This window comes from Mobula hypostoma, chromosome 7, assembly GCF_963921235.1.
Source record: "Mobula hypostoma chromosome 7, sMobHyp1.1, whole genome shotgun sequence".
Taxonomy (NCBI): Eukaryota; Metazoa; Chordata; class Chondrichthyes; order Myliobatiformes; family Myliobatidae; genus Mobula; species Mobula hypostoma.
Window position 1 is genome coordinate 132,186,755 of NC_086103.1, and position 22,785 is coordinate 132,209,539.

At 39.7% G+C, this 22,785-nt stretch overlaps 1 protein-coding gene across 2 annotated transcripts in view; it reads left to right on the forward strand.

Annotated features, from left to right (window-relative positions):
* The first annotated feature begins 11,022 nt into the window (after positions 1 to 11,022).
* Positions 11,023 to 22,785, forward strand: part of LOC134349540 (PC3-like endoprotease variant B) — a 797,797-nt gene continuing 786,034 nt past the window's right edge. For both annotated transcript variants that reach the window (XM_063054023.1, XM_063054024.1), the window contains exon 1: positions 11,023 to 11,143. The gene's annotated coding sequence lies outside the window, so the exon portion shown is untranslated. The remainder of the gene's footprint in view (positions 11,144 to 22,785) is intronic.

Here is a 22,785-nt window from a genome sequence, read left to right on the forward strand (position 1 = left end):
GCTCTGCTCTGGCCCTCAGCAGATTGCAGATCTTCTGGTTCATCCAGGGCTTCTGGTTGGGAAGACTCTGAATGATTTTGTGGGGACACATTTGTCTACAACTATTTTAATCAAGTCTGTGACAACCATGGTGTATTCATTCAGAAGTTACTTGCAAAATTAAATTTCATTTAGATTAGTGAATCCAGTAGTCCTCATCGATCATTCAAAAGGTTTTATTTTTGTTTTGGATGGTACTGTTACAAATGACTTATTCTCACATTTGTATACATCATTGGAATTAAATTTAGTCTTATGATTTGTAAAGTGATTTAAGTAATAGTGACGAGAAAAATATGAAAGCAATCATTTCAAACAATTCTAATTTGTAATATAAAATGCAATGACATTTCATTGATAAAATTTACAGATAAAGCCTTTGGCCAGTATGCCTCATAGTCATAGTCATAGTCATAGTCATACTTTATTGATCCCGGGGGAAATTAGCCTCTAATACCTTTCTAAAGCTTTAGATGCTCATAGGTTTTTGAGCCAAGTGCCTTACCCAACCAGAATTCTTCTTTGTGTTAAGATCTAATTTCCCACATCATAACAGTTGTTCCATGTCACAATTAAGTACCTACTTCCAAAATCATTTGCCTAAGAAAGGAAATCATTTTATATTTGTCCACACCTTCAAGCACTTTCATCCCAAGGAAGTTCTGTCCTATCATTTTCTAATCATGGCTACATGGATGAAGGGAAAATGGAGGACTACGTGGAAGGGAATGGTTCAATTGACCTTGGAGTAGGTTTAAAATTTGGCACAACATTGCAGGCTGATGGGCTTATTCTATGATGGACTGTTATATTTTTTTTGTTCTATTTACTTCCCAACTGCCCAACGAAGATTTGACTAATTTCTTTTGCTTTTATTCAGATTCCCTTAAAACTATTTTAATTTCTCTTTTCACTGCCCTACTGAATTTGCTACATTCCTAGTGATTACTTTCGGCATTAAATCTAACGTTATCATGCGTTGCAATCTTACAATGCATGGAACTCTAGTTTTTGATTAATTTCCTTTTCACTTATAGGATATGTTGACATTGAATGCTTAGCTTCTCATAGTCTACATACTCATTGACTCAATTTTACTCAATTTTCTACTGAGATAATCTGAAAATTATTTCTTATTTCCTTGCATTTTGTCCTATTTATTTCAAAGCATGTTTAGTTTTAATGTTTTGTTTTTAGTTAGTCTGCTGCAGTTATGCCGTATTCCCTTTTCTCCCCATAGTTCAGTTAACTTCATAGCATGTAATTACTCCACTTCATTTACCAGCTCTAAATCAAACAATGTGCCCTTTCTTGTTGGAGAGAACACTGATCTTACAAGCCTTCTCCTCTCTGGCTGTCTGCATTAACTTCATTCCAATGCATCACTGGATTTTTCTGCTCTATACGCCAGCAGCATAACAGGCATTTGATGATAAGACCGTAAGACTTTAAGATATAGCAACAGAAGTAGGCTATTTGCCCTATCGAGTCTGCTCCATCATTTCATCATAGCTGATCCAATTTTTCTCTCAGCCCCCATCTCTTGCCTTCTCCCTATATCCCCTCTTGCCCTTACCAGTCAAGAGTCTATCAACCTCTGCCTTAAATATACATAAAGATTTGGCCTCCACAGCTGCCCATAGCAAAGAATTCCACAGATTCATCGCCACCCTTTGGCTAAAGAAATTCCTCCTCATCCCCATTCTAAAAGGACACCCCTCTGTGTCCTCTGTTCTTAGACTCTCCCACCAAAGGAAACATTTTCTTCACATTCACTCTATCAAGGCCTTTCACGATTCGATAGGTTTCAATAAGATCCTCTGCCCCTCACTCTTCTGAATTCTGCTGAATACAGGTCCAGAGCCATCAAATGTTCTTCATATGACAAGCCGTTCATTCCTGGAATCATTTTCTTTTACCATGATGATCATTGCATTACTTGGTCAACATTATTTAGCTCAAAACTTTAAAACAGAATACCTAGAATGGAATAGAACTTTATTGTCATTGCTCAAGACAACACAATTGTGGTGCTACTCCAGTCTGTGCAAAATAGATATTTACAATGCATGAGGTATGAGTTAACTTTTTTAAAAAATCCCATATTTACATGCAACAAGTGAGTTAGATAGTCCATAACATTCAAAGGCCATTGGCAAGCTGGGATGTGGAATTATTCAGCTGCACAACAGCCCTCGGGAAGAGCCGTTTTTCATTCTTACTGTCTTGGCTAAGTTGCTTCTGTATTTCAGTGGTTTTAAATCATGTATTTTGGAAGATAGATTGTCAAGAAACAATGGTATAATTTTTAAGTTGATACAGGAACTGAGAGACAAATGAGTTCAGCTTCATAACCTTTTGTGAGCACACAGGAGTCTCTAGAAATTAAAGAGTAATCTATTGTATTGTGCCAGTAACTAGTATATTTTTATTGTCCTTCAATATTTTTGGTCATTAGTTATAACAACATTGGAGATAGAATAAAGATGACTTAAGCTGGAGATAGGACTTTTTATAAAAGGATACAACCAACCATAGATCTTGCTGGATTTTTGCTGTCACAAGTCTTTGGATATCATAAGATGCATGAAATCCTTAATACAACCAATAACAGCTAATCCTTTCTATGTTAGCAATTAGATCTCAGTTGGAGTGTAAAGTCCAGTTCTGAAACCAATGTCTTTTTAGAACAGCATCTTATGGACTGTAGACAATTGTGAATAAGGTGGTGATTTCAGGTTAGCTTAAAATGTGTTTGTTCAGTCACCTATAGCTCAGTTATCTTGTAGTGAATAGCAGTAATACAAAGTAGCATTTAATCCCCTAAGAAATTGCCTGCTACTATGACTACTACTACGTCGACTCAGGCCTAGGGGGCCAGCGTCGGGCACGATGACGGACTCTCCACTTCTCCCTCTCCCTCATCAGTGTGTTCAGTTCATCTGCATTAGCCGCGTCGCTGTCTTCTAGGAGCGTGTTGACCATAGTCTTGGGAGGGCGCCCAGGGTTCATCCTCCCATGCTTAGGCTCCCATATGATGACTAGGCTGGGGGGTAGCTCGGGGTGGCGTAGACAGTGCCTCGCTAGTTGCAGTCTTCTTGCCTCAATTTTAGTGGAGAGCATTGGTAGGTTGTTATAGAGCTCAATGTTCGTCATGTGCTGTTGCCAACTCACATCAAGAGCCATCCAGAGCATTCATGTATAGCAACCATCTAGACACTTTCACATCGTCTTGGTGAGTGTCCACGTCTCACACCCGTATGTGAGAATGGACTCTATGACTGCTATGAAAATCCTCTTTTTAAGCCCTCTTGTCAGGTTTGACTTCCAGATTTCCTTCATGTTGTTCATAGCCTCCACGCCAGCGCCTTCCGTATCTTTATGCCCTTCTCCAAACTCATCTTTCTTGACCTGAGGTACTTGCCTGAGCTAGAATTAATTAATTGATTTCATATGATTCATGCTATTATTTGGGAATATAAATCTCTGAATCCATCTTAAAGCCAATCTCTTCTTAAGACTATTTAATGTGCATGTGTTAAATAGTTTAAGGTTGCCACTAGTATGTGGGAGTTAACAGAAAGCACTGGGATCTATAGTGATTATCAATTGAAGTCTTATGTTTGAATATGCTGAAGTATCAGAATGCAGGAAAGTTACCTAGTCTCTTTGTTTCAGAAGCCAGATACTGCTCCTAGATTAAGTACTGCTGAATTAGTCAGGCAAAAAAGAATAGGAAGTTATGACTATGTGTGAGGCAAGACTTGGAATCCAAAAGTAAAGTAGAACAAGGTTTGCACTTCCCGTAACTTGTGGAGATGAGCACAGAGATTGCAAACTGACCACAGCCCTGTGATGCTTTGGATGATTTAATTTAGGAGAGGGAATAGGATCTGGTGGGAGTAGGGAATAGTATGTTTGTTAGGGCTGTTACTAATTTCTGGAACTGCAAGTATCAACTTCAAAGTTAGGTTAGTTATTTGATGTAGGGTTAAGGCATCTTCTCCGGGTCCAAGAAAGATTTTCAGTGGAAAAGAAAAGATCCAATTGTCCCAGTTCTTGTGGTCTAAATGAATATGGACGAGGTGCTACTGAAGGAAAATCATGAGCAAAAACTGCACAGAGTGGAAATGTGAAAACAAATTAGAAATTGTTGGAAATATACAGCAGATAAGGATATGGTACATGCTTAGACAAATTCAAGCTGATTTTCTTGACAAGATTGAAGTAGGAATGAAGTGTCTGCTGTTGGATTGTCAGTACCCAGTCTCAAAATAAACCATGCAAAACTGAAATGAGGTGAGTTTTTGTTCACGCAAACAAGTAAGATTAGGGCTTGCACAATGTAGGGTCTAGGGGAGTGTTGTAGAACAGAGGAATGTAGAAGTACATGTATTTTGGTTACCTGAAAATGATGTTGCAGGTAAAAACTGCAGCTGCACATTCATCTCATCAAGACATCTCAAGATTTTGTGTATTTCAGCTTTGCTCCTCTTACTCTTCGAAACACTAACAGGATTTACTTCTTGCTGTAAATGCCAGTAGTGTTTCCCATTGTTCCTGTCAACAAATGCAAACCCATGTTTTCTTTTCGAATGAAACAACCCCCCAGTATATTGCTGGCAGTCAGCTCAGTATACTTCTGGCTAACTTAGTATTCTAACAATATTACCAGGGGACTGCTAAATTTAACCTTAAAATGGAAATTAGAATAAACACCTTTAGAAATATACACCTGTCATAAATGTTTATTTAATCAGCAATTTAGTGCAAAATTAATTCATCCAAAACAACAATGCCAATAACATATTTACTTCCTGAATAACTGATGCATAATAAGGGGAAATAGCTGAGTGAGTCATTTCATAACTGGTGTGAATGTGGGCTTTGTAGTTACCTGTTGATTTAAAATATCACTTGCAATATGATATTGAAGAGGAAGTGCATGCCAATGATTGCATATATTGTTTTGTACATTTAATTTTGATATTTTCTAAGAAAATATTTCACTAAAGCAGTCCTTCATATGAATAAAGATTTATTTTTCTCTCGAAGTGTGTAAGAACTTAATCTGCTAGATACAAGAAAATTGACTCACAAGCTCCATCAGGTATTTGCAGAATTCATCACCTATTAACAGACTAATATACATTACCCTTTTGTTTTCTTTTTAACCTATACCTGTCCAGGTTATGAATGGATCATGGTAAAAGTGGGTGGGAACTACCTTAAGAGAGCAAACAAGTGATCTATGCAAAGTAGTCCATAAGGATCTTCCCTTCGTAGCTGTGACTCAAATCACTTTCAGACCATTTACATCTTCTTCATCAAAATTCTGATTCTGGACTCTTGAGACATTCATTAAGGTAGAAAAAACGTTTAAAAATACCTAACCTCTTTGTGCAAGTACGTGTATTACAAGATAAACCTTTTTTATAAAGGCGATTTGTAGAAGTAAATATTAAATCTGATTGGTATACGACTGCTAAAGGATCATTTGTAATTCCATAATTTCTGCTTCTGTTAGTGGTTACATGGGACTAATTACTCTTTGCTCTGTGGTCTGATTATTAAATGTTGTATGTTATTATCAAATATGTGATAACTAATCATAACATAAATTAACAGCTACTCTTCAGTGTTTAGGGTTACATGGTAGCGTTCTATGTTTTATGGTAGTATAAGCATTTTATTACCTTTCAATGTCTAATTATCAGGAATAAAATGTGGTTACAATGCTCAACAAGTGTTAGAGTATGATGTCAGACACCAATGAAACTGAATAAAATATGGTCCTTCGTGCACCAAGCTATTGATCTTTCTTTTACAAAGAAATATAAATTGCAATGTTCTTTTTCCAAGAAGAGAGATGGAAAATTGGAAGATTCCTATTGCATAACTTATGTGGAAGAGGGAAGAAATAGAATAATTGGTATATGCCTCCAAATTACCATTACCAGCAGTATTTTGTGTTGCATTGAAGGAATATTTTTAGAGTCATAGAGTCATAGAAATATATAGCACAGAAACAAGCCGTTTGGTCCATCTAGTCTATGCCGAACTATTGGAACTGCCTATTCCAATCAACTTGTACCTGGACCTTAGCCCTCCGTACTCCTACTATCTATATACCCATCCAAACTTCTCTTAAATGTTAACTAAACTTGCATGCTCCACTTGCACTGGCAGCTCTTTCCTCACTCTCATGAGACTGAGTGAAGAAGTTTTGCCTCATGTTCCCCTTAAACTTTTCACCTTTCACCATTAACCCAAGACCCCTCGTTTTTCCCACCCAACCTCAGTAGAAAAAACCTGTTTGCATTTACCCTATGTATAGCTCACATAATTGCGAATGCCTCTATCAAATCCCTCCTCAACCTTCTGAGATCCAAGGAATAACGTCCTAACCTATGCAATCTTTTCTTATAACTCGGGTTTTCCTTGTAAATTCCCTGTAAATCATCCCTGTAACATCCTTGTAAATCTTCTCTGTACTTTTTAACCTTACTTACATTTCTGCTGTAGGTAAGTGACCAATACTGCACACAATACTCCAAATTAGGCCTCATCAGAGTCTTATACAAATTCAAAATAACATCACATCTCCTGTACTCAATATTTTTTTTATGAAGACCAATGTGCTAAAAGCTTTCTTTACCACCCTAACCACATGTGATGCCACTTCAATGAGTTATGAACCTGTATTCCCAGGTCACCTTGTTCCATTGCATTCCTCAGTGCCCTACCATTCAATTTTCGAAACCTACCCTGGTTGGTATTACCAACGTGCAACACTTTGCACTTGTCTGCATTGAATTCTGGCTACTACTTTTTAGCCCATTTTTCCAGGTGACCGAGATGCGGCTACAAGCCATGAAAGTCTTTCTCGCTGTCCACTATACTCCTGATCTTGATGTCATCACAAATTTGCTGATCTATTTAACCACATTATCATCCAGATCGTTGATATAGATAACAAACAATAACAGACCCAGCACTACATTCTGCAGCACACCACTAGTCACAGGCCTCCAGTCAGGGAGGCAACCATCTACTACCACTCTCTGGATTTTCCCACAAAGCCAAAGTCTAATCCAATTTACTACGTTGGCTTGAATGCTGAATGACTGAAACTTCTTGAGCAACCTTCCATGCAGGACCTTGTCAAATGCCTTGCTATGGTCCATGTAGACAACATCCACTGCCTTGCCTTCATCAACTTCCTCAAGAGACACTGTCATATTGGTTAGATATAACCTATCACACACAAAGCCATGCTCTCTATCCTTAATCAGTCCATGTCTATCCAAATACTCATATATCCTTTGAATACCTTTGAATAACTTTCCCACTACTGATATCAGGCTAACTGGCCTATAATTTTCCGCTTTACTTTTAGAGCTTCTCTTAAACAGTGGAACAATATTGGCTATCCTCCAATCATCTGGAACCATACCTGTCAATAAAGATGATTCAAATATTTCTGCAAGGCCTCTGGCAATATTTGCCTTCCATTGGGTCCAAGGGAACACCTTGTCTTGCCCTGGGGATTTCTCCACCTTAATTTGCCTCAAGACAGCAGACACCTCCTCTTCTAAAATCTGCACAGAGTCCATGAAATTAATGCCATTTCACCTCACCTATAGATTCTGTGCTTGTCTCCTGAGTAAATACAGATGTAAAAATTGCATTTAAGATCTACCCTGTCTCTTTGGCGCCCTGCATGGATTACCATTCTGATCTTCCAGAGGATGAATTTTGTTCATTGCAATCCTTTTGTTCTTAACATACCTGTAGAAGCCCTTAGGATTCTCCTTCATCTTGTCTGCTAAGGCAACCTCATGTCTTCTTCTAGCCCTTCTGATTTCTTTCTTAAGTGTTATGTTATATTTCTTATACTCCATAAGCACCTCATTTGTTCCTAGCTGCCTATATCTGCAATGAATCTCCTCTTCTTTCTTAACCAGGGCCTCAACATCTCTTGGAAACCAAAGTTCCCTACACTTGTTATCTTTACCTTTTAATCTGACAAGCACGTACAAGTTTTGTACTCTTAAAATGACAGTTTTGAAATCCTCCCACTTACCAAGTACACCTATGTCAGAGAACAACCTGTCCCAATCCACACTTGTCAGATCCTTTCTGATAGTATCAAAATGAGCTTTTATCTAATTTAGAATCCCAACCTGCAGTCCAGACCTAACTTGTTGCATACTTACAATGAAACTAATGCGTTGGAATCACTGAATGGAAAGTGATCCCGTGCACAAACTTCTGTCACCTCTCCTGTTTCATTCCCTAATAACAGGTCAACTATCACACATTCTCTCCTTGAGATTTCAATGCACTGATTAAGAAAACTTTCATGAACACATTTCACATACTCTATCCCATCTGGTCCTCTTACAGCATGGGAGTTCCAGTTGATGTGTGGAAAGGTAAACTCACCTACTATAACATCCTTATGTTTCTTGCAATAGTCTGCAATCTCTCCACAAGTTTGTTCCTCTAAATCACACAGACTGTTGGGTGGTCTATAAAATAGCACCATTTACGTGTTCATATCTTTTTATTACTCAGTTCCGTCCATAACACCTCACTAGAGGAATTCTCCAGACTGTCCTGACAGAGTACTGCAGTGATATTTTCCTTGACTAGTAATGCCTCCCGTCCTCCTAACAATTTTTGATTGTTATTTTCATCTGTGATGGTGGAGACTGCATGGACACTCAAAAAAAAAGAGGCATTTAAAAAGTATTATGCATTTTTAATCATGTTAATATAATTATAATACTTTCCTTTCATAAACTCCAGGAAATTGTAACTCATTTAGTTTCGGATTTGAACACTGTGTAGCTGTTTCTTTCAAACTATTATGGGAAGGGTTAGGAGAAAAACTTAACAGGTTGAACAGGTTTAGACAATTCTTACTGCTAAATTTTATGAAGTATCATGAAGCAGCCAAATTAAATTAATTCATATAAATAGCCTGTTTGTTATAATGATAGCTTGGTGAATCCAGAAGGGCCTGGAGATAGCAATTGAAACTAAGGGTTCAGTATTCTCTCCTAGCAGCGATTAAAGGCTGGGATTGCATGCAACGACTGGTATGCTATTCATCCAATTTGCTTTTCTTATCCTATTCCAGATATTATGCAAAGGTCACTCTGTTAGAATGCTAGAATATTGTTTTGAAACAAATAACAAAAAAATTGCAAAGAAACAGAACCATCTGTGAAAGATCCGATGAGTATCTGAACTTCCCAGTTATTCAGGATAACTTGAAACTAGATATTAGCTATTCTGTGAGAGGATATATCCCTCTCCAGCTGTCGAAAGCACTTCCAAACTTCTACGCGCCACTGGGATTGTGGTTTATTTTCATTGAATTACATGTTTAAAGCAAAAATCTTGTAATTTGTAATTGTTTTGGTGATAACCAGTACTTTATCTCTGGAGCCACAAGAGACTGTAGCTGCTGGAAATCTGCATCTAGAGGAATTTGAAAGATCCATTTATGGAGGAAAATGGATGGCAGATGTTTCAAGTTAAGACCCTACAGCCAGACTGAGAAGAAAGAAGGGAGATAGCTAGTGCAATGTGGTGAGGGAAAGCGGGGGGGGGGGGGGGGTGGAGCAAGAGCTGGTGGATTGTAAATGGACCCAGGTGAGGGTAATGACAGGCAGATAACAGCAGGGTAAAGTGAAAGTGATGTAAGAATGGAAGGTGATGGAGGTCAGTTGCATCGAGAGGAAGACAAAAACAGGGAAGGGTCAGAGGAGTGGTTAGTAGAAGTTTGAGAATTCTATGTTTATGCTGTCAAGTTAGAGATTACGTAGGTGGAATATGAGGCACTGTTCCTCAAATCAGCATTGAGCCTCAGTGGTAGAGGCCATTGGCAGACTTTACTCCATCTGCTGTGCCATGTGGAATCTCCTAGTGGCCATCTACTTTAATATCATTTCCTCTTCTCACACTGATATGCCTGTCCACAGCCTCCTCCACTGCTGAGTCAAGGTAAACACAGACTAGAAGAACAGTACAGTAATAGGCAGTGTGAACGTCAAATTCTCTAATTTCTACTAAACACTTCCCCTCCTTCCCCTCCCCTCCCACCAACTCCCCCCCACAACCCACACTCCACCTTTTATGCAGGCTGTCTCACTTCTTTCTTTCTGATGAAGGGTTTCAACCCAAAACATTGATTATCCATTTTCCTTCATAGATGCTGGCTGTTCCTCCAGCTCCTTTGTCTGCAGCTTTATCTTATCTTTATTTTACACTCTGAATCACCAGCAAGAAACATGATACAGATCTGTTGGGAATGCCATTGAACTAATAAGCAAGGTTGTTGTACTAACAATCTGGAGAAGATAAAGTTAACTTCCATTGTAGTAAACTGGGAAATTAAGTTTTGAAAATTTATATATATATATAAAACAAAAATGAATAATATTGTCCATTTGACTGTCAGATTGTGGTAAAGCTCAGCTCATTTACAATATCACTTTCATATTTCGTACATACTACTGTACAAATGACATCAGTTCTACACTGACATGCTAAACTCTTAACTGAATTACCTGCAGTAAATTTCACATGAAGCATAAGTATGAGCCAGGACATGCGAAGTCAGTGGGTGTGATTTAACTTCACCAACTTCTCTGCACCATCGTCTATATAGGTGACAGAGTTGCTGTCACAGTCCTAGATGTCCATGCTTGTGCTTGGTTATATGAATATTAGGTTATGCATCTTTGAATCATGTTAATATCATTATATTACTTTGCTTTCGCAAACTCCAGGAAACTGAGACTCATTTAGTTTCAGACTTAAACACCTTGAAGCTATTTCGTTGAAACTATTAAGGGAAGGGTTAGAAAAAGAACCAAACTTACAGGTTCAACAGGTTTAGACAATTCTTACTGCTATATTTTTTATGACATAATGTGAAGCAGCCAAATTAGATTACTTTGCATAAATAGCCTATGTGTTATAACGATAACTTGGTGAATCCGGAAGGGCCAGGAGATAGCAATTGAAACTAAGGATTCCAGACTCTCTCCTAGCACTGATTAAAGGCTGGGATTGCAAGCGAGAGCTGGTAAGTTATTTTTTACAGTTTGCTTTTCCTGACTTTTTCCAGATCTTTTGCAAAGGTCACTCTGTTGGATGTTGTTTAGATGTGATTAGATTTATCACATGTACGTTGAAATATATAGTGAAATGAGTTTTTTGTGTTAGCAATCTGAGATGTACTGGTGGTGGCCACATATTCTGATGCTAACATATCATGCTTACGATGTTCACCAGAACAAGACATGGGCAAACTACAACAAACAACAACAACAACATGAGCCCCTTTTACATCTCACCATCCACACGCACAGACAGGTCTCCAACTCTAGGACAGGTAGCCTCCGGGCCTCTGACATCCAGACCTTGGCTCCAGACTTGCAGGCGTTGGACCACCACCCTTGGGACTTGCTGACCTTTGGGCTTCAACCTCAGAACTTGACAATTATGGGCTTCAAACCTTAAGAACTATTGACTGACTAACCAGTTTTGGCCTCCAATCCCAGGAAATGCCGAACTCGTCGAGCTCAGGGATCACCAGCCCTCGTTCTCAGGGTCCCACAAACATCACGGTTCATGCCTTGGACCTCCATTCTCAAGGGTGACTGGTCTCTGACCTGAAATCATTCCAATCGTAATTCCAACCTCTGGCTCCTTCTCTTACCGCTTCTTTTACTGCCCTGACTTCTCACTCCCCTCATCCCTGTCCCTAAGCTTAAATTGACCCCTAACTTCCCACGCAGTTCCCAGAAACCATCCCTACAAACTTAAAAAGCTAGGTCTGATCCACATATCCAATGGCCATCACAGCTTGGTGCCATCTTGAATTCATACGGGATCTAAGTTTGGTTATATGTGATGAGAGTGGGAGACTGGAACAAGCTGGACTGCTTTCACACAGAGCCAAAAGTGATGGTTTCCTTTTGTGCAATGACCGTTCTTCGATGCTGACAGTAGCGTGTGTGCAGTGTAATGCAAACAAAAGCCTGTGGTATCAAGAATCTGTGATCCCAGATCTACTTAAGTCTTATAACTTTGGGTTAGGTAGGAATATGGAACTTCCCATGTATTATTACTAATGATTCAATAATGATTCAATAATTCTCCTGGGAAGTAATCATCCATTGCATATGATCGAGCTGGCTGATGGGATGGGCTGACAAGTGATGATAGAACCAATTTAATGACCTCATCCACTCGACATTTCCCTCACTAATCTTCCCTTCACATATGGGTCTCTCAATGACAGTATTGTTAGCAATATCTGCAAAATATTCTTTGAAGAAATCCCTCCATCATTTTTTGAACCACGAGCCCTGTGCTGTGAGAATGATTAAGGACAGGCATAGTAGCTCAAAACTAGCTATTCTTTGCAGCAGAATCATATCATAACTAGTCATCTCATGTCATGGCTAGCGTACTGCTCCAGCTAAGCAACAAACAGTGTGCTGCCAACTAAACCAAGCATGGCTGAAAATGAGGTACCAACCTGATCAACTTACAACACAGCATTGAAAGCATTCTAAGCAAAAGCAACACACTAGGGACAGAGCTGAGTGAGATCACAACAAGCAGATGAAGGCAACATTCACAGCCTTGCTATATCAAGTGGTGGATAATTGATAAAAGCTCTCTGTATGAGAATCCCTGAACTCCACATGGTCAGAAATGAAAGAACCCATTATTTAGGCAGGCTACATGAGCACAAAGCACTCATACTATTGGGATGAGTGTTAGTTTTCTGGGAGTTTTATTTGTGAATTGTGAGGGCACAATAACTCATACCATTTGTAAATTCGTCAGCACCAATCATGCTGAGTGCACAATTTGTGATGGTCGAGACAAGTTGTCTTATGCACAAGTACACGTATGCATAGTGCAATGAAAAACTTACTTGCAGCAACATCACAATGCTGATTTGATGCCAATGCTCCTAAACTGGTCTTTGTTCCACTTAATAATAGTTAAAAATCAAGAAAAACTCCCTCAATGTATGTGATTTAATGAGATTGCCAAAGACATAATGCTTAGTTTTACATTAATTGGGATGAGAGTGGTTGCTCATATTTGCTCCAGTTTCATCCCTGAGTGCCACTGAGGTAATGCAAACATGCAATCATGTAGCCTGCCTCAGGAAACAACAGTTCTAATTGAAAATGGGGACTTCAATGGTGTACGTTACCTTTCATATAATGGGGGTAAAAGGGTAAAAGAGAGGACCCTTGGACAGAAGAGTTGGAGATGAGGAGGAAGAAAGTCAAAAACTCCTCCGGTTTATTCAAAAGGTTTTCAAAGTTCAAAGTAAGTTTATTACCAAGGTATATACAGTATATGTCTCCCTATATCACCCTATACTATCCTGATGATGGATGCTGCTCTGCTTCGACAGTGCTCCTTTTAGATGTGCTCAATGATGGACAAGGCTTTAGCCACGATGGACTGAGCTTTTCCATTTAAGGGCACTGTTGTTTCCATGCCAGGCTGTGATGAAACCAGTCAGGATATTCTCCATTGTACATCTACAGAGCTTTATCAAAATTTTAGATGACGTACCAAATCTTTGCAAACTTTTAAGAAAGTAAAGGTGCTGACGTGTCGTCTTTGTAATGCAGTTAAGTCCTGCACCCACAACACATCCCCTGAAATGATAATGCTGCGGCATTTTAAGTTGCTTATTCTCTCCAGCTCTGATGTGCTAATGATTACTAGCTCATTCCTCCTCCTGAAGTCAATAATCAATGCTCTCTTTTTACTGACACCGAGTGAGAGGTTGTTGTTGTGGCACCATTCAGCTAGATTTTTAATCTCCATCGTTTATGTTGATTTCTCACCACATTTAATTCCGCCAACAACAGTGGTGTTATCAGCAAATTTAAATATGGCATTGGAAATGTACTTAGCCCCACATTCTTAAGTGTAAAGTGAATAGAGCAGGGGGCCGAGCAGGCAGCCTTGTGGTGTAGCTTTGTTTATCGTGATTGTGGGGGTAATGTTGTTGCCAATCCGAACTGTTCCGCAAATCCAGGATCCAGTTGCTCAAGGAAGTGCTGAGACCTAGGTCTTGGAGCTTATTGACTAGTTTTGAGGGTATGATAGTGTTGAATGCAGAGATGTCGTCAATGAAGAGCATCCTGATGTATGCATCTTCATTGCCCAGTTTTCTACATGGATTTCATTGTAAATACTGGGAGAAGCTAATGGAAATCCAGTACTCATTGTAATCACATCAGATTTATCTTCCACAAGGCAATGCCTGTAACTTTTTCCAGGTCAAAATTTGGGTAACAAATCAAGTTCAATCAAGAGATTGGAGGTTCTGAACTCACAGCAAAATCCATCTGTCCTGTTGTGTAGATAGCAGCAGACACAGAGAGGGATTTTCCAGGTTGCTTGATTCCAAAGAGTCCAAAGATCAAGGACTGCACCCAGGTTTCATTGAGGGCTTCTCCCTGGAACCAGGTATGTTTCAGAACAAATTGGAATAATAGTCCATCAGTGTGCACTTTGTCTACAAGAATGGAAAATGGATATTTGCTCAACAGCTAAAATTTCAACACCAGTCATAAAATATTCATAATGCAATAATTCAAATGCCCAATTCATTACAGACCAGAGGTTACTTTGGAAAAAGGTGTGTAATTCATGAGCATATCCTCATTAGAACAGATTCTACAAAAGCAAAGAAACTGGGAACATGTATTAGAGGTCCTTTTGGGAGGAGCGATTGGCAGTATAGCCAATCCAACAGCACATGTGTGCACTTGTGAGGGTTATTGGTCACTAACTTACCCTTCTGAGAAGGACAGAGAAGTTGAGAGTGAGAAGGGGAGAGATCAGAGACAAACTATATGAAAGTACAAGTAGAAATCAGCAGCAAATCTGGCAGAAAGGATAAATCATACAAAATGCTGGAGGAATCAAAAGTCAGGCCACATCTGGAGTGAGGAGTAAACAGTTAAGTTTTGGACTAAGACACTTCATCAAGACTGGAAACGAAAGAAGCAGAAAAGCCAGAATAAGGGAAAATGGGCGAAGGAGAGGAGAACAAGCTGGCAGGTGATAGTTGAGATCAGGAAACGGGGGAGTGGGCTGGGGAGAGGGATGAAGTAAGAAGCTGGGTCTGCAGAATCTTTTACATTTATGATTTGCTGCCCCATTGTGAAGTCTCTTGGGTATCCCTACCCTGAAGAAATTTAAATCTTCTCTACAACAGGCGTTCAGTGAGACCCTCTCCGACTCTTTGACCATGTGCTCACCCAGACTCTCTACACCTCCCTCTTGTTCCCCTTCTCCTTCCCTACTTTCATGACTTACTGACCTCTTCCATTAGATTTCTTCTTCAGCCCTTCCTTCACCTAACACCTCCCAGCTTCTTACTTCATCTCCTCACTTGGTCTAAACTGTCAATTTATCCTATTTCCCTTCCCCAACATTCTTATTCTGGCTTCTACTCTCTTTCTTTCTAGTCCTGATAGATCTCAACCTGAAATGTCGACTGTTTTTTCTCCCCTCTATAGATGCTGACTGAATTGTTGAGTTCCTCCACCACTTTCCGTGTGTTCCAGCATCTGCAGAATCTGTCTGGTTTAAGAGAGGACAAAAGATGTGCTCTCCACCGAACCATTACCACTCTTGTAAGCAATTAGTGATCTGCTAGAGGACAATTTATTGGAGAGTATAACACACTCAGAGCATTTTAATCCATGATGCCACTATGTAGTCTGGATATTGGAAGTCACAGCTTCCAATGCAGTCTAAGGTATTGGGCACAAAAGAAAGTCAGTCAGTGACACCTGTGACATTGGACATTACGTCTGCGTGATGGATGAGCCCATAAGGATCTGACCAATACCTACTTCTGTTACAGAATTATTGGCATTGTTTGGACACCGAGTTCATGGTAAAGTGTTGGGATGAACATTATGCATGCCTCTTCCTATGTTAGACAGGTATGTCATTGAGTCGCAAAATGCTGGAGGAACTCAGCAGGCCAGACAGTTCCTCGAGCATTTTGTGTGTGTTGCTTTGGATTCTCAGCATCTGTGGATTTCCTCTTGCTTGTGTCATTGAGTCAACGTTATAGAGCACACAAACAGACCTTTCATATAATATGTCTAACACAACAGGCTACCTACCTGAGATAATCATGTTTACCTGCATTTGGTGCATATCTCTCTAAAACTTTTCTATCCAGGAGCCTATAGCTTTCAGGCAGCTTATTCCATATACCTACCCCCTATATGAGTGGTGGGTATATGGAATATGCCTCAGGTGCCTTCTGAATCTTTTCTTCACACCTTAAATCAATGTTCTCTAGTTTCGGGCTCCTCCGCCAGGGGAAAATGTCAAGCGTCTACCTTCAACGTGGGTTAGTTGGATCTTGTGATTCTGATTAATCTTTTCCTGCACTTCTCAGATTCACCTTATATTTCTCTACAGTATTGGTTTGCTCCAACATTAACCTGAAAATATTGAATGCATTGGAGACAGCAATGTGATTATGTTCCAACAACAACTAGCTCATACTGTGTTGTAGAATTGGCTGTGCCTCAAGTCTAATTAACTCTCCAAACCTTTTCAATCCATGTACCTGTTCAACTGTTTTTTAGTAATTATTATTATACAGGTCGACCTTCACTAATCCGGCACCATTGGGACCTGAGGAGTGCCGGAATAGTGAAAATGCCAAATTACAGAAGGATCACTTAAGCAATAGCTAACCGCTTCATCATACCTTTAAAATATAATGTAAATCAGTACAAGTTAGATAATAATGAAACATAAATAGTAAATGAGTAGCAAGTGAGATTTTAATAAAATAATATACTGTACAGATAAAATAAAAGGTACAGGTAAATGTACAGGAATTAACATACAGAAAAGTTGAGCACTTCCGCCTCTAAAATAAGACGTTTAATATACCTTCAGGCAAAGTTACATGTCTGCAAGTGTGGGGTTGTCAGGATCATCAACATCTTCATCTTGAAAAATGAGTGAAGCATCAGGAGCTGGTGCTGAAACTGGCACAACAGTTTCTTCCAAAACTGTTGATGTTGGTGGCAGCACACCTGGGTGAGCAGAAGTTGATGGCACTGGATTTTGAATTGTTTGCTCCCCTGTTGCACTTTTTCTAGCAAGTTTTTTCGAACATATCTTCCAAGGTAAGCTGTTTCATATATTTTGGTCTCTCTCCTATTAGCTTATCCTGCAGCAGATAAACACTCATTAGTTCTTGCTCAGTTATAAAACATCGTTGCTCTAATCCTTTCAGCAGTTCACCTGTCAACTTAATTAGCCTATCAATAGAAAGTCTCCCTGCTACAACTTCCCCATCTTTATCACTGCTTTCTCTTCCAATATCTTCCTTCTCTGGATGTACAACCATTTGCACAATTTCCGAGTCAGTATAATGATGAATAGTAGGCTCATCCTCATCTATATTCATCCATTCTTCAACATTCTCATCATTGAACCTTGTTGCAAGATCCTTGGCAGCAGGATTAGTTAGCTCTTGAGCAAAAGAAAGAAGTTCACATATTATCTGTTTTTCCTTGGAAACCCTAAAGGCTGTAAAGTCATTTCCAGTGTCTTCACCAGATGCAGACTCAAACATTGAACCTGTTTCTTTCTGTTTCTTTATATCAAACACTGTAGAAGAGCCAATGTTGTAACACTTGCACAAACTTCTCACTGATACACCACAGTTCAGTTCTTTCAAGTGTTCAGCCTTGTCTTTAATGGGTAATGTGCAGTGTTTTCACTTCACAGCACGAGGTGCATTTCCTTTACTCATTGGGCCCATAACTGGGGCTTAAAAAGAGTCAATGATATTAATAAATGCAGGAAAACAAGCAGGAATTGCCTGTCCGTGATTCCAAGAGCGCGCCAACACATGAGCAGATCTCGCGCAACAAAAACAATACGCAGCAGGCTGGTACAGTGGCCCAGGAAGTCTGAAATTACAGTTGCCCAGAAAATTTGAAATCAGTGCTGTATTCTCGAAAGTACAGGTAGTCAGATTAGTGAAGGTCGACTGTACTTGCCTCAACCACTTCCTTTGGCAGCTCATTTCACAAACACAACACCTTTTGTGTAAAAAGTTATTGCCACTCAAGTTCTTATTAAATCTTTCCCCTCTCATCTTAGACCTATGCCTCGAGTTCTTGATTCCCCAACTCAGGGAAAAGACTGAGTGCATTCAGCCTATCAGTATATATGCCTCTCTCAGATCACCTCCCAGTCTCAATGCTCCAAGAAATATCTTAATTCTTGGCAGTATCCTTGTAAATCTTGCTGCACACTTTCCAGTTTAATAACTCCATTCTGCAGCAAGGTGAACAAAATTGAACATAATAATCAAAAACATAATATCACTTCCTAACTTTTATAATCAATGTCCTGACTGATGAAGGTCTTGTGCAAGTTTGTTGACTGAAATTAATTCAGACAGAACATAGAAAATGATCAAGTGTCACTGCTGTATTGGCAGTTAGTGTGATAGCTCAGATTTGTTTCTTATTGCATATCAATAATATCCACGAAATCTGACTTTCTGTTGCATTTTTTGTTGTTAGTATTATTCCGAACCATGGAAACCTATCCCAAACTAGATCTTCTTCCTTCTTAATCTTCCTCAGAATTCAATAGAGATTTGTACTAATAAATGTCTCCAAAATGTTTTGACAGCTCTCTGTTATTTCCTGATATAATCAACCTTAAAACCTTTATCATGTCAGGTACCAATAGACCATTAAATCTTAACAGTATCATAAGCTAAGATGATTCTATCTATACATTTCTGCCTTCCATTCAATGGTACGGAATAGTGATGAACTCTGGAACACATCAGTTAATTGTTTTTTGATAACTTTATGCTTTATACTTTATACTTTATTGTTGCCAAACAATTGATACTAGAACGTACAATCATCACAGTGATATTTGATTCTGCGCTTCCCTCTACCTGGAGTACAAATCAATAGTAAATATTAAAAATTTAAATTATAAATCATAAATAGAAAATACAAAATGGAAAGTAAGGTAGTGCAAAAAAAACCGAGAGGCAAATCCAGATATTTAGAGGTTACAGCCCAGATCCGGGTCAGGATCCATTCAGCAGTCTTATCACAGTTGGAAAGAAGCTGTTCCCAAATCTGGCCATACGAGTCTTCAAGCTCCTGAGCCTTCTCCCAGAGGGAAGAAGGACGAAAAGTGTGTTGGCTGGGTGGGTCGTGTCCTTGAATATACTGGCAGCACTGCACCGACAGCGTGCGGTGTAATGTGAGTCCAAGGACGGAAGATTGGTTTGTGTGATGTGCTGCGCCATGTTCACGATCTTCTGAGGCTTCTTCCAGTCTTGGACAGGACAATTTCCATACCAGATTGTGATGCACCCGAGAAGAATGCTTTCTACGGTGCATCTATAAAAATTAGTGTGGGTTTTAGGGGACAGGCAAATTTCTTTAGTTTTCTCAGGAAGTAAAGGCACTGCTGGGCCTCCTTGGCAGTGGACTCTGCTTAATTGGTCCAAGTAAGGTGATTTGTGATATTAACCCCGAGGAACTTAAAGCTTTTGACCTGTTCCACTTGCGCACCACCGATGTAAGTTGGGTCATGCGGTCTGCTACTCCTTCTGAAGTCAACAACCAATTCCTTGGTCTTGCTGACATTGAGGGATAGGTTATTGTCTTTGCACCATGCCACCAGGTTCTTAATTTCCACTCTGTACTCAAACTCATCATTACCTGAGATACGGCCTGCAATTGTGGTGCCATTAGCAAACATATTGAGTTTGATGGAAGCTTGGCTACACAATCGTGGGTGTACAGTGAGTACAGCAGGGGGCTGAGTACACAGCCTTGTGGGGCACCACTGCTCAGAATGATTGTAGAGGAGAGCTTGTCCCCTATTTTTATAGCCTGGGTCCTGTCTGTGAGGAAGTTGAAGATCCAGCTGCAGATCTGAGTGCCAAGGCCCAGGTTCCGGAGCTTAGGAATCAGTTTATTTGGCATGATGGTATTAAAGGCAGAGCTGTAGTCAATGAAAAGGAGCCTTACGTATGCATTTTTATTCTCCAAGTGTTCTAAGGAGGAATGTAGGTCCAGAGAGATGGCATCTGCCATTGACCTGTTGCTCCGGTAGGTGAATTGCAAAGCGTCAAGGTTGACCGGTAGGCTGTGGTTGATGTGTGCCATAACCAATGGCTTGAAGCACTTCATAGCAATTGATGTCAGAGCCACAGGTCGATAGTCATTCAGGCATGCCACCTTGCTCTTCTTCGGCACCGGGATTATCGTTGCCTTCTTAAAACATGAGGGGATCTTAGACTGAAGCAAGGAGCAGTTGATCTCCCTAGCCCAGTGTGATAGAATTAGTTTATGCAGTGTTCATTAAAAACATATAAACTTTCAGAAATGGAAGGGACAACTATGTCGCTTTGTAGAGTATATGACACTTCCATGGTGTCACGTTACAAAACTTCATACCATGATTTTGACTTGTTCCTGTCAGCATTTGAAAGGACACCCAACAAAGCTTGAAGATGCTTATTTTCAAAAGTACCAATGGTGTAACTGGGACTCAGCCATTGACTTTAACTGTGGGCTTGAGTGAGAAAACAGCTGTAGGATGTCCTATAGATTGGCAGGGCCAAAGCAGTTTTAAGCAAGTCAAATGACTGCATCAAATAGATATGGTGTGTAACACTACGCAACTAATTTCCCACACAGTCGTTGTAGTGAAAACAACATATGCTGACCACACTTCAGAATTCATGTGATTACTTTATTGGCTGTACGGTGGCATGCGACAACCTAAGCTTTTGAAATGTGCAACCTGAATAGAAATCCTATTTGGCACTAACCCTTGTTCTTCAATGTTCTTTCCGCTACTAAGGCCCACTTTACCCATTCTAGCACTTCCTCCTTTGGCCCAGTGTCTACTTTTGCCGGCATATTAACTATGCTTAACTGATTTAAGTTAATTTAATATATTAATATTAAATATAATGAAGTTATCAAAAACCTTCATTGATCTTTTTAATGAATGTTGATTCATTCAAATCAATAGGTCTAGATTACCTGCACTGCATGATGTAAAGCTTAGAGAGTAGGTACAAACTCTTCAGCTCAGTCCTAGACTCACTAGTAAGTCCAGGTATGCAGCAAGAGATCAGACACACTTGCATCTGACCCTTGGTGTGTTCTGTACTACACACAGTAGTGTGCAAGTGTGGAAGTTCAGAATGTGAAAGCACACATGCCACAGAGTACTGTTGGCTGCCAGCTCAATTTAATCCATGCTACATACTCACTCAATGTTAAGTTTTTATGGCAATCTTAATTATTTCCGTGTAACCATTCTCAGATGACTTTAACGCCACAGCTTTCAGCCACTTAGAGCACAATGGAATTTCAAATGCCGTGAGCAGCAAATGGATTCTGATCAGCCCAACTCTCCACCTTTATAAAAGGGTAGATTTTAAAAGCTAAATTCTCCCTACAATAATTTTAATGGCTCTCTGTTCGATTTAGTGTATAACCTTAGCTCATGGACACTGTTGGGATTAATGGCCCCCCTCATTTTTACCTTTACAAATGCAAATTTTCACATTGTTCCAAATGCTTCATAGTTCACTGGAGTCTAACTATTAGAAAGGTCATATTTTGTTCTTCTTCAAAGTGCAGTGTTCCATAAATGAGCCTTAAAACATAGTAGGTAATTAAATATAAGCCAAGCATTAATTATCATTGGATGATTATAATAATGGGAACCATTTTGCTGGAAGTCAGTGCACTTTAGAAAGTAACTTGTGAATTGCAGAGTTAAGATGACACTTCTCTAATTCTGTTAAACCATTGCCTGTGCTGGAGGAGGGTGAGGGTTTGCGATTGTGGAAGCTGGTTTTCAAACAACACATATTCAGGCGTACATAAAAAACTGGTATGGAGACATCTGAGACAACTTCCATGGCAACTAATTTGACATTATTCCCTCCAAGCTTGCAAAATCTCAAGTCTCATGCAAGCCATGTGCCAGATCAGATATTCATATATTAAAGGAGTCTTTGGGACAGATAGTTGCTGTCTCACACATGCAGGTGCAATATCTACATCAGGGACTATTGGAGGGCTGCCTAGCTACCTGAGGATGCTCACAAACAGGATACTTCTTGACCAGTACTGAACTGTACAAAGCATTGGTACAAACCATCCCAAGATGACCAATACCAGAGGACATGCATTTAAGGTGAATGGAGGGAAATTTAAGGGAGATTTCAAAGAATGTTTTTTTAACACAGAGAGGTGGGTGCCTGGAATGCACTGCCCAGGTAGTGGAGGAGGCTCATACATTAGGGACATTCAAGAGACTCTCAGGTAGGCACATGGATGCAAGGAAAATGGAGGATTATGGGTCGTGTAGGAGAGAAGAGTTAAAATGATCATGGGTCAGTACAACGTTGTGGCCAAAGGGCAGGTAACACACTGTTCTATGTTCGATATTCTAAACATCCAAGGTGCATGCTGCAGGAAGTGTGGAGGAGTTCAGTGGCACAGCAAGTGGAGCTATTAATCTCACTGCGCCAGAGACCAGACTTTATGCTCTCCTTGTGCAGAGCCTGAACCTCCTGCAGGTCCTGTTGCTGGTTACCTTGAACATTTGTGCCTATGC